Source organism: Oratosquilla oratoria, chromosome 28, assembly GCF_046742065.1.
Source record: "Oratosquilla oratoria isolate Oo_2021 chromosome 28, ASM4674206v1, whole genome shotgun sequence".
NCBI classification, from domain to species: Eukaryota; Metazoa; Arthropoda; class Malacostraca; order Stomatopoda; family Squillidae; genus Oratosquilla; species Oratosquilla oratoria.
This window is the reverse complement of record NC_134804.1, coordinates 31,128,782-31,138,781: the sequence shown is the minus strand read 5'-3', so window position 1 is coordinate 31,138,781 and position 10,000 is coordinate 31,128,782.

Sequence of the window (10,000 nt, the reverse complement as noted above, 5' to 3'; positions counted from 1 at the left end):
GAAAGCAACTCGCCCGACGATGATGATGAGGCCGATACCAGGTGATAGATAGGTTCCCTAAAAGGGAACAGGGGAGGAGGAGGAGGTGGAGGAGGAGGAGTGGTTGGGAACGGGGATGGAGGAGGATAGGAGGAGGAGGAGACGCTAGGAAGAGAGAGAGAGAGAGAGAGAGAAGGAAGAGGAGGAGTAGGAGGAGGAGGGGGAGATGCTATGCAGAGAGAGGAGGAGAGGCTAGGAAGAGTATATATATATATATATATATATATATATATATATATATATATATATATATATATATATATATATATATATATGAGAGAGAGAGAGAGAGAGAGAGAGGAGGTGAAGGAGAAGGAAGAGAAGGATGGGTTAGGAAGAGGTAGTGATATAGTTAGCGTGAGTGAATGAGTATGTGAATGAGTGAGTGAGGGAAGTGGATGAGGAGGAGTAGAAGGACGAAGAGGACAATGGTCTGGAATATGAGGAGGATGGAAATTTTTTACGAGTGGAGTTCCTCAAGGTTCCGTTCTTGTGCCACTTCTGTTCATAGTATATATAAATGATATAGACCACGGACTAAAATCTATTGTTTTAAAATTTGCTGATGATGTAAAACTGTGCGGAATGGCAAATGATCACAACCAATTAGATATTCAAGAAGATTTAGATAAATTACAGTAATGGTCTGAAAAGTGGCTAATGAAATTTAATACAAGTAAATGCAAGGTAATGCACATAGGTAATAAGAGTAAGTACGATTACAAGTTATTTGGAAATTCGTTAACAAAAGTGGATAGTGAAAAGGATCTCGGCGTAATTAATTATTATCAGTAACAATCTCAAATCATCAGAGCCGTGTATTTCAGCCTCTTAGAAAGCAAATAAGATTCTAGGACTGATTGCGCGATCTTTGACTTCAAAAGTTCATCACTCATTAACAAGTTATATAAATCGTTAGTTTGTCTACATTTGGAATATGGTGTTTCCGTATGGTCACCGAATCTCATTAAAGACATTGACAGACTGGAATAAGTACAACGGCGAGTCACAAAACTCATTCCAAATATAAAAATAAGTCATACGAAAATCGACTAAAACATATGAATCTGTTTTCCCTAAAATAGCGTAGACTCAGAGGTGACTTGATACAGGTCTTCAAGATTCTAAAGGGAATTGATAACATCAAAAGTGACAAAATTTTCACACTGAATGAGAATCCGACAAGAAACAATGGTCTCAAACTGTCAGGGAATAGATTCAATTTGGAAGTGGGTAGAAACAACTTTGCCAACCGTGTAGTTAATGAATGGAATAAACTTCCTGCAGAGGTAGTGGAATGTAGTTCAGTTCGAAGCTTTAAGAATCATTTAGATAAGCGCCTAAGCATGATGCTGTAATGACTGTCATTTATTTTATATTATTTGTTTATTTGTTTTGTTATCCTTTGTCTGTTTATTATTATTTGCATGATTCTCATTTATTATTAGTTGTATGTAAATCTATTATTATTTACTGTTAACCTGTTTGTTTATTATTTAACTCTACCTATGCATTTATATTATTTATTATTATTTACTTTATTATATTTTTTATTTATTCATTTATTTATTTATTTATTTATTTATCATTATTAAAAGAAAATTCGCATCCAACCTTGATATGGACCTACAGGTCTCCTGTCGGCATGCTCCGCCTTTGTAATCCTTTGTACGAGGAATATGAAGAGGAGGAAGAGGGGAAGGAGTAGGAGGAGAAGGAGTAGGAGTAGGAGGAGTATGAAGAGAAGGAGTAGGGGGAAGAAAAGGAGTATAAGGAGGAGGAGAAGGAGAAAGAGTATGAAGAGGAGTAGGGGAGGAAAAGGAGGAGTAGGAGGAAGGGGAGGAGGAGAAGGATTAGGGGGAGGCAGAGGATGAGGCTGAGGATTAAACACCAGTATTCACAAGAATTGCATCTGTGACAGATGAACAAACATGACAGGTGCCGTAACAGGAGTCCAACTATGAGGCATGTGTCGCGTGTCAGCTTATGACACGGAAACGTGACAGATGATCACGTGATAATTGACGATTTGTTGTTGGATCTGGTTCCAGGCCATCACGTGTCAGAAGGCGTGTCAGAAGACGGATGATGTGTCACAAGTCATGGTGACAGAACTGGTGGTGACGTGTCAGAATTGTCAGGAGGGGGGCATCCCAGATGTGTGTCGTGTCATGTCGTGCCGTGCTATGAAATTATTTGTGTCACATAACACAAATGGTGACGTGTCAGAAGTGGCAGGAAAGGGGACATCCCGGAAGAGGTATGTCGTGTCGTATCGTGAATTGATTCCTGTGTCATGTGACACAGTCTCAAGGTTTGTATTCTCGAACAAGATTATTTAAATCGCTTTCGCCGGCCCTACACGTTCAATATTATTGCGCAATATTCCGTATTGTACAATAGTAGCGACCACTTTGCCGACCGTCACGAATCATCCCTATACCGCCAATAATATTGTGCAATACGGAATATTGCGCAATAATATTGATTGTATAGGGCCCGATTTAGGCTCGTCTCTGACATCTATTGTGGATTTTTTTGACGGAGAGAGACCTCAAGTAGAAATCCTTCCATTTAAGGTCACACAAAGCCTCACATAAGGTCTTGGTTGTAAATCGAAATATGAAAGAAAAAAGTTCAGTAATATTTCCTCTCCCTACTCCTCACTCTTCTCCTCTCCTCCTCACTCTCCTCCCCTCCTCTTCCTCCTCCTCCCCCTCACTCTCTTCCCTTCCTCCTCCTCCTCACTCTTTTCCCCTCCTCTTCACTCTCTTCCCCTCCTCCTCACTCTCTTCCCCTCCTCCTCACTCTCCTTACTTCCTATTTACTCTCCCCTCCTCCTCACTCTTCTCACTCTCTTCCCCTCCTAACTCTCCTCACTTCCTCCTCACCCTCCTCCCTTCTTCCTTCTCACTCTCCTACCCTCATCCTCATTCCCCACCCTTCCTCCTCCTACTCCTCACCGCTATACTCTTTATCGCCTTCAGACTCCTCCTCCTCATTCTATTCCTCTCCTCTTTTGCTCCTCCTCCTCCTCCTCCTCCTCCTCCTATTACCCCCCCGTTTTCCTGCTCCTCCTCACCCTCCTCCTCCTCACCATCCTCTTCCACCTCCTCCGATTTAGAATTCCTCTGGAGGAAACGGCCCTTTCAGAAATTTCTTCAAGAATTCCTCTGGAGGAAAGGGTTCTTGGATTCGAGAAAAAAAATTCTTAAAGAAGTAATGAGTCATCGTCTATCAAATACATATTGTATTACATACTCTCTGTTCTTGCATATTCTATATACCAACGTAATACAAAATGTATTTTCTTGTAAAATATTGTAAATGTTTTGTTAGAATACTGTGACATAGCGGTTCCAAATATCATCCCTTCGGGTTGGAGCTGGTCTGTATGTATGTACATGGAATCTCTCATCACGTTAGCATCCCACGACATGAATAAAATCGTCTGGCGATAGGTTGAGTTCAGAAAGATTTCAGGAGGAGATAGGGTTCTTGGAGATCGTGGTGAGGAGACGACCGGACCCGGTGAAGGTGCTAAAAAAAAAAGAAAAAAAAAAAAAAAAAAAAAAAAAAAAAGGGAAGACAAAAATAATGAAGTGTGCAAGAACGAGGGAGAAGAGATGTTTCTGGCAACAGTTTGGGTGCATTGTGAGACACACACACACACACAACGCGCACACACACACACACACACACACACACACACACACACACACACACACACACACACACGTGGCGCAGTGGTTAGAGTTCTCGGTTGCCACTTCGGCGGTCCGGGTTCGAATCTCGGCAGGGCTGAAATAATTTCAGTATCGCTGTGCTGCGAGTTGTTACTCCAACTCTCGTGGACGGGGAGTTGGGTGTGTGTGTGCGTGTAAGGTCACTGCATTACCCTAGATCGGTCATATGAGCTCTGAGCTCTCTTCCGGAAGGGAAATAGCTGTCGATCACGAGGCCAACACGTGATCCAAGACCATGGTGAATCACACACACGCACATACGCAAACATACACATGCAAACGCAGAAACATAGGAGTCGTGTAATACCGTGTGGCCATTAATCATAGTCAGAATAATGAAGAAACTTCCTTTCTAGTCTGAGCCTGAAGAGACCACGAAGTAGTGATTCCTCAGCCGTGTCATGTCATTAGTGAGTTGCCTAAAAAGAAAAGAAAAAAATATTGGGGAAAAAGAAAAAAGAAAGAGAGTCTTGTAGTGTCTCCTAAGAGCTCTGTGACTTCTCTTTCTTCGAGCACTTGTGCCTCCTCTTCTGAAGGCCTTATAACCTCTCATCCAACCCTTTCTTCCTGCTACGATAGCCTTCAGAGTCTTTTTTCCTTCAGACCCATTGAGACTCCCAAGAGCTTTTCGAATGGTCTTACTTAAAGACTTTCCGTATCCTCTGATAGCGCTCCATCTTCCCTTTCCTCCAGACAATGTATTTCCCAAGAGCTTTCCGACTTTTCTTTCCATAATCATTCATATCTCCTGAAAGCCTCCCGACTTGTCTTTTATCAAGTGTTCCCTAAAAGCCTTCCGGGTTGTCTTTTATCAACTCTATGTAACTCACCCTCCTCCTCCTCCTCCAGGAGCACTTCCTCTTCCGAGCTGTTAACCTTCAGGGATCTCCTTCACTTGGACAGACTCTTTGAGTGTGTATCTTTCTGTGGCAGACTCCTCGGGTGCGTAGCTTTACTTCTTCGGTAGAGTCTGTGGCTCTTTGGCTACCGATCTTTCCTTTTTCGGCAGACTCTTTGGGAATTAGCTTTCCTTCTTCGGCAGACTATGGTTGAGTAGCTATTTTTCTTCGGCAGACTTTTTGGGTGCTTATCTTTCCTTCTTAGGCAGAATCTTTGGGTGCTTATCTTTCACTCTTCGCAGACTCTTTGGGTGTGTAGCTTTCCTTTTTTTCGGCAGATTCTTTGGGTGCATATCTTTCCTTCTTCAGCAGACTCTTCGTGTGAGTAGCTTTCCTTCTTTGGGAGACTCTTTGGGTGTGTATCTCTCCTTCGCCAGACGCTTTGGGTGCTCAACTTTCGTTCTTCGGCACTCTTTGGGTGTGTAGCTTCCCCTCCTCGGCAGGTTTTTTGGATGCGTATCTTTCCTTCTTCGGCAGACTTTTCGGGTGCATAGCTTTCGTTCTTCGGCAAACTCAATGCGTGTGTATCTCTCTTCGGCAGACTCTTTGGGTGCGTAGCTTTCCTTTTTTTGGCAGACGGTGAGGTCGAAGGCCAGGCTCTACGCCGAGATGACGTACTTGCAGAGCAGTCTTGGGTTGGGGGAAGGGGGAGTTGAGAGAGAGAGGAGAGAGGCGGGTGAGGTGGGAGGAGGGGTAGCGATATATATACAGCTTGCCAGAGACCGAACGAGAGCGGCATAATTAAAGCATGAAGGGGCTTTGAAAGCCAGACTCTCTCTTTCAGTTCCAGGCTTCCTCCTCCTTCCTGGAATCCAGAGGCCACACAATGGGGGTCTACGTTCCTGCTTATTCCAGTTCAGGCACGAAGTAATATTCCGTTTCGTGCAGCGTTCTTTCACCTCTGGACTGCCTTTGAGGATGTGGATGGATGAATGGAGGGATTCTTCGCCAGAATGGAATTGTTTAACATTAGGCTCCCCCTACCCTCAACCCCACCATTACCTCCCCCCCCCCAAAAAAAAAGAACTGAAATTGAAGGAAAATCCGACAACAACGGCAAAAGAAAACTAGGATATGTTTAATGCTACGTATACAATTGTAGAAAAGAAAGAAAGAGAGGTCAGGCAGACTACCACGTTAACACCCAATTGGATTCCTTCGGCTGAATAAAATTGCCTGAAAATGTCACAAGTGACCCAGTTTACGATTAACGTGCCATGATTTTATTTTATTTTTTATTCTATTTTATATATATAATATATATATATATATATATATATATATATATATATATATAATGTATATATATATATATATATATTTGTTAAATAAGTTGAAAGAGAGGATAACATTCTTGAACCCCACCATCGACCTTACCTTCCATCAATTCCTATCATTCCTGCTATTCAATCAACCCATCCATTCATTCTCTTTCAGACTCTGTGATCTCCTGGAACAACAACCGAGCTGATGAGGAGTAATCCAGTTTATCTCTTTTTCTCCATATATGTGCATCAATGGTTTCTCTCAATGGCACTAGCATATGGGAATCTTTTCGTAATCCTCCCTCAGACTTTCTCCGATAAAGCGGCAGCAGCATCCTCCCTCCCTCCCTCCCTCCCTCCCTTTCTCCCTCCCTCCCTCCCCCACCCCCCACCCCCAATCCCCCTCCATCCCCCACGCGCGCCGGAGACGCTGTAGAACTTCTCAAAAGATTTTTATTTTTATTTTATTTTATCTATCATCATCATCATCATCATCATCATCATCATCATCATCATCATCATCATCATCATCATCATCATCATCATCATCATCATCATCATCATCATCATCATCGTCGTCGTCGTCGTCGTCATCATCATCATCATCATCATCATCATCATCATCATCATCATCATCATCATCATCATCATCATCATCATCATCATCATCATCATCATCATCATCATCATCATCATCATCATCATCATCATCATCATCATCATCATCATCATCATCATCATCATCGTCGTCGTCGTCGTCATCATATCATCATCATCATCATCATTATTAATTATTATTATCAATGTTTGTTGAGCTGTCAGGGGAATCGTTTCTCAGGGAACGTCTGTTCTTTTTAAAAACTGGTTTACCAACAGAGTGGTCAACGAATGGAATAGACTTAGTAATCATGTAGTGAGCCCCAAAACTATTGGTTATTTTAAGAGAAGATGAGATAACTTTATGGACAGGGAGGAAAGGTGGTAAGGCACATGGACCTGCCTAGTGTAGGCCTTTTGGTCTCTTGCAGTCTCCCCTATTCTTATGTTCTTCTGTTCGTAAGTCCTTTGAGCTGTTGACGTCGCCGATGAGACCCAAAAACGAAGACGAAGGCGAAGAGAAGATGCGAAACGTGAACGAGGTCTTCAGATGAGATAAGAAAGAGTCTGGGGTAGATCAGGGTGAAGAAGGAGGAGGAGGAAGAGGAGGAGGAGGAGGAGGAGGAGGGGGGGGAGTGTACAGGGCGTTCCTAAAGTCTGGACACACAAGCGTTCCCTCAGGTGTTTCGTATATTTTAATTTTCATTGATTACACCTTCTCCTTTTAGCAAATCCCAGAAAGAGAGAAGTCACGAGGTCTGAGGGCTTGTGTTCTAGGAGACAAAGAAAAGCCCATTCCACATGATCACGTCAGTTGGTTATGAATTCTTATAATCCCTGTGTGTCCAGACTTCAGGAACACCCTGTAGATAGCTTGTCAGGGTCCGACAGGCTGTGCGTAAGACCTTCCAGTGATACTTAAGAGTCTGTGATCCTTCAAAGGGTGTGTGTGAGTTTCTCTTGACTGAATAAAATTGGCTGACGGTAATTTGTAGGATCGTGGCTTGTTTTTGGCCAGGGAGGAGGAGGAGGAGGAGGGGAAGAGGGAAGGAAGAAGGAGGTGGGGAGGAGGAAGGTGGAAGAAGGAGGAGGGGAGGTGGGGAACTGTATCGGGGACAAATGGGTTCTCAATGAGGAATTAGGTGGAGGGTGAAGGAGAGTGGGTGGGGTAGGCAGTTGTGTTGAATCGTTTGTGTAGGATGATGGTGGAGGTAGTGGTGGGCGTGGTGGTGGTGACGGAGAGAATTAGTGCAACGGCAGGAGCGTAGGGGATTAATATTTATGTACAGGATAATGATGGAAGGTGAGAATGACGAAGACTACATTTCCACCACCATTACCACTATCATCACAACCACCACCACTGCCAGAGCCAACAACAACAACAAAACTACTACCGCCAACCAGCAACCACCACATTCAATAACCATACTGATGTCAACAGACATCTCTAGAACCATAGTGACAACATTGACAACGGGAATGTCGTGGTCGCTTCAATGGAAGTCAGATCCGGTGTTGGCAGAGGACACTCGACCGTGTTGGCAGACACGATGGCAAATGTGACAACCATTTCTGTGCCGTCATGATCCAAGTAACAGACAATTTTCCTCAGTTCCTGAGGACCTCACCCTGAAACAAATCTTTGTTGACCGAGACCCCGACGTGTTCGAATCCCGCACTCCTCTCCGATTCCCAGCAGTGACTGTTACTTTGCCCCAACAGTCCAAGCGCATAATTGGGCAAAGGTGACGGCTTTAGCAGCAAGTACTCAGCGCCTCCTGGCGTAGGCTCCTCACCATCATCACCTATAGTTTCCTGTCGGTAATCTCTGTCGTTGTTCCCCACTACAAGAAGATCCTTCATATGATCCCTCGAGGAACACAAAGAACTTGAGGTTAGGGTGTCCTTATGCTGCAGAAACTCTTGTTCTTTCAGACTCCAAAACCCAACCCCTTCACAGACTCTTTCCCTAGAATGTAAAGAACAAACGAGGCAAAATAGTTTTTCTTCAATCGCGTTGTTATTATATGAAATGGTCTACCAGCCAACGTTATCGATTGTTCTACTGTAGAGATATTAAAAACACGTCTCGACATTTACTTAGGTACAAATCCTCGACCAGAATTATCTGCTCCTATATAGTAAAAAAAAAAAAAACCAGCCATGCAAGGACCAATAGGTCTGTTGCTGTTCCTTTATCCTTGTAACTCCATGTAACTATCTATCTATTGGTACTACATGCGGAATTATGGGTCACTGTACACGTAATACACAAGTCATATCATGTCACCTATCTGTTAACCTTGCGCACCAAACGTGAACGTGGAGGAAGGAAAAGCCTACGGGAACGCCCACACCATATGACCTATTTCTGTTAATCTTGCACATGGAGGAAGTAAAATGTACCTCTAGGGGAGAACCGTAATGGCATGTTAACAAGATTAGGATGATGTCGAGGAAAGGAGAACTCCTTCGGGGACAAGAAAATATTGAGTAAAACGGGACAAAATATCTTAAGCTTCTCTTCGGGTTGGGAGGAATGAGGTACTCCAGGGAACAGGGGGCAAGACAGAGAAAAATGTTAAAAAAAAAAAAAAAAAAAAAAAAAAAAAAAAAAAAAAAAAAAAAAAAAAAAAAAAAAAAAAAAAAAACTTGGACATAAAAACGGGAGAGACTGCAAGGGACCATAAGGCCTACACTAGGCAGTTCCATGTCCCTTACCTCCTATCATTCCTATCCATAAGTTATATCATATCCTCCTAGAACAACTAATAGTTTCAGCGCTCGCTAGTTAGATGGTTACTAAGTCCATTCCATTCGTTAATCACTCTATTCGTAATTTTTTTTTGTCTATTTCCTTCTTAAATCTAAAATTTGTCCACGAAAAAAATAAAGCAAAGAAAGTTGGAAGAGAATAGCGAAATGACGAATTTATTGTTAGGAAGTTAGTACATATCATTGGTATATAGATAAATAGACAGACAGATGAACAGTTAGACGGGCTAACAGAAAATGACGGACGGAAGAAAAGAAGACAGATTGACGGGGGAAGAGGGAGATATAAAAGGGTCATCACACTGGGGGTATTTTCCTACAACCTCCGACTAATCGGCGATACTGCCTACCTCCAACACTTTTTCCGCCGTAAAATGACTTTGGTAAAAATAAAAACAATTTTGTTTTCTAAACAAAAATACATAGAATGTCATTTGATATGCCAGAGGAAAGTAGTTTACCTCCAGAATATTAGATTTCTTCCTGAAGGCTGCAAATCTGCTCCAGCAGTTGGAGGGAAAGGTAGCCCAGTGTGATAATGCTGTAATGAGTGAGAAAAGGAGCATTGTTATAGAGCCTTTATAGAATTAAAAGCAGATGGGTAGTGTGTAGGTACGAACAACAAGACAAAGGATTACAAAAGATGAGCATACTGACAGGAGACCTTTTGGTCCAT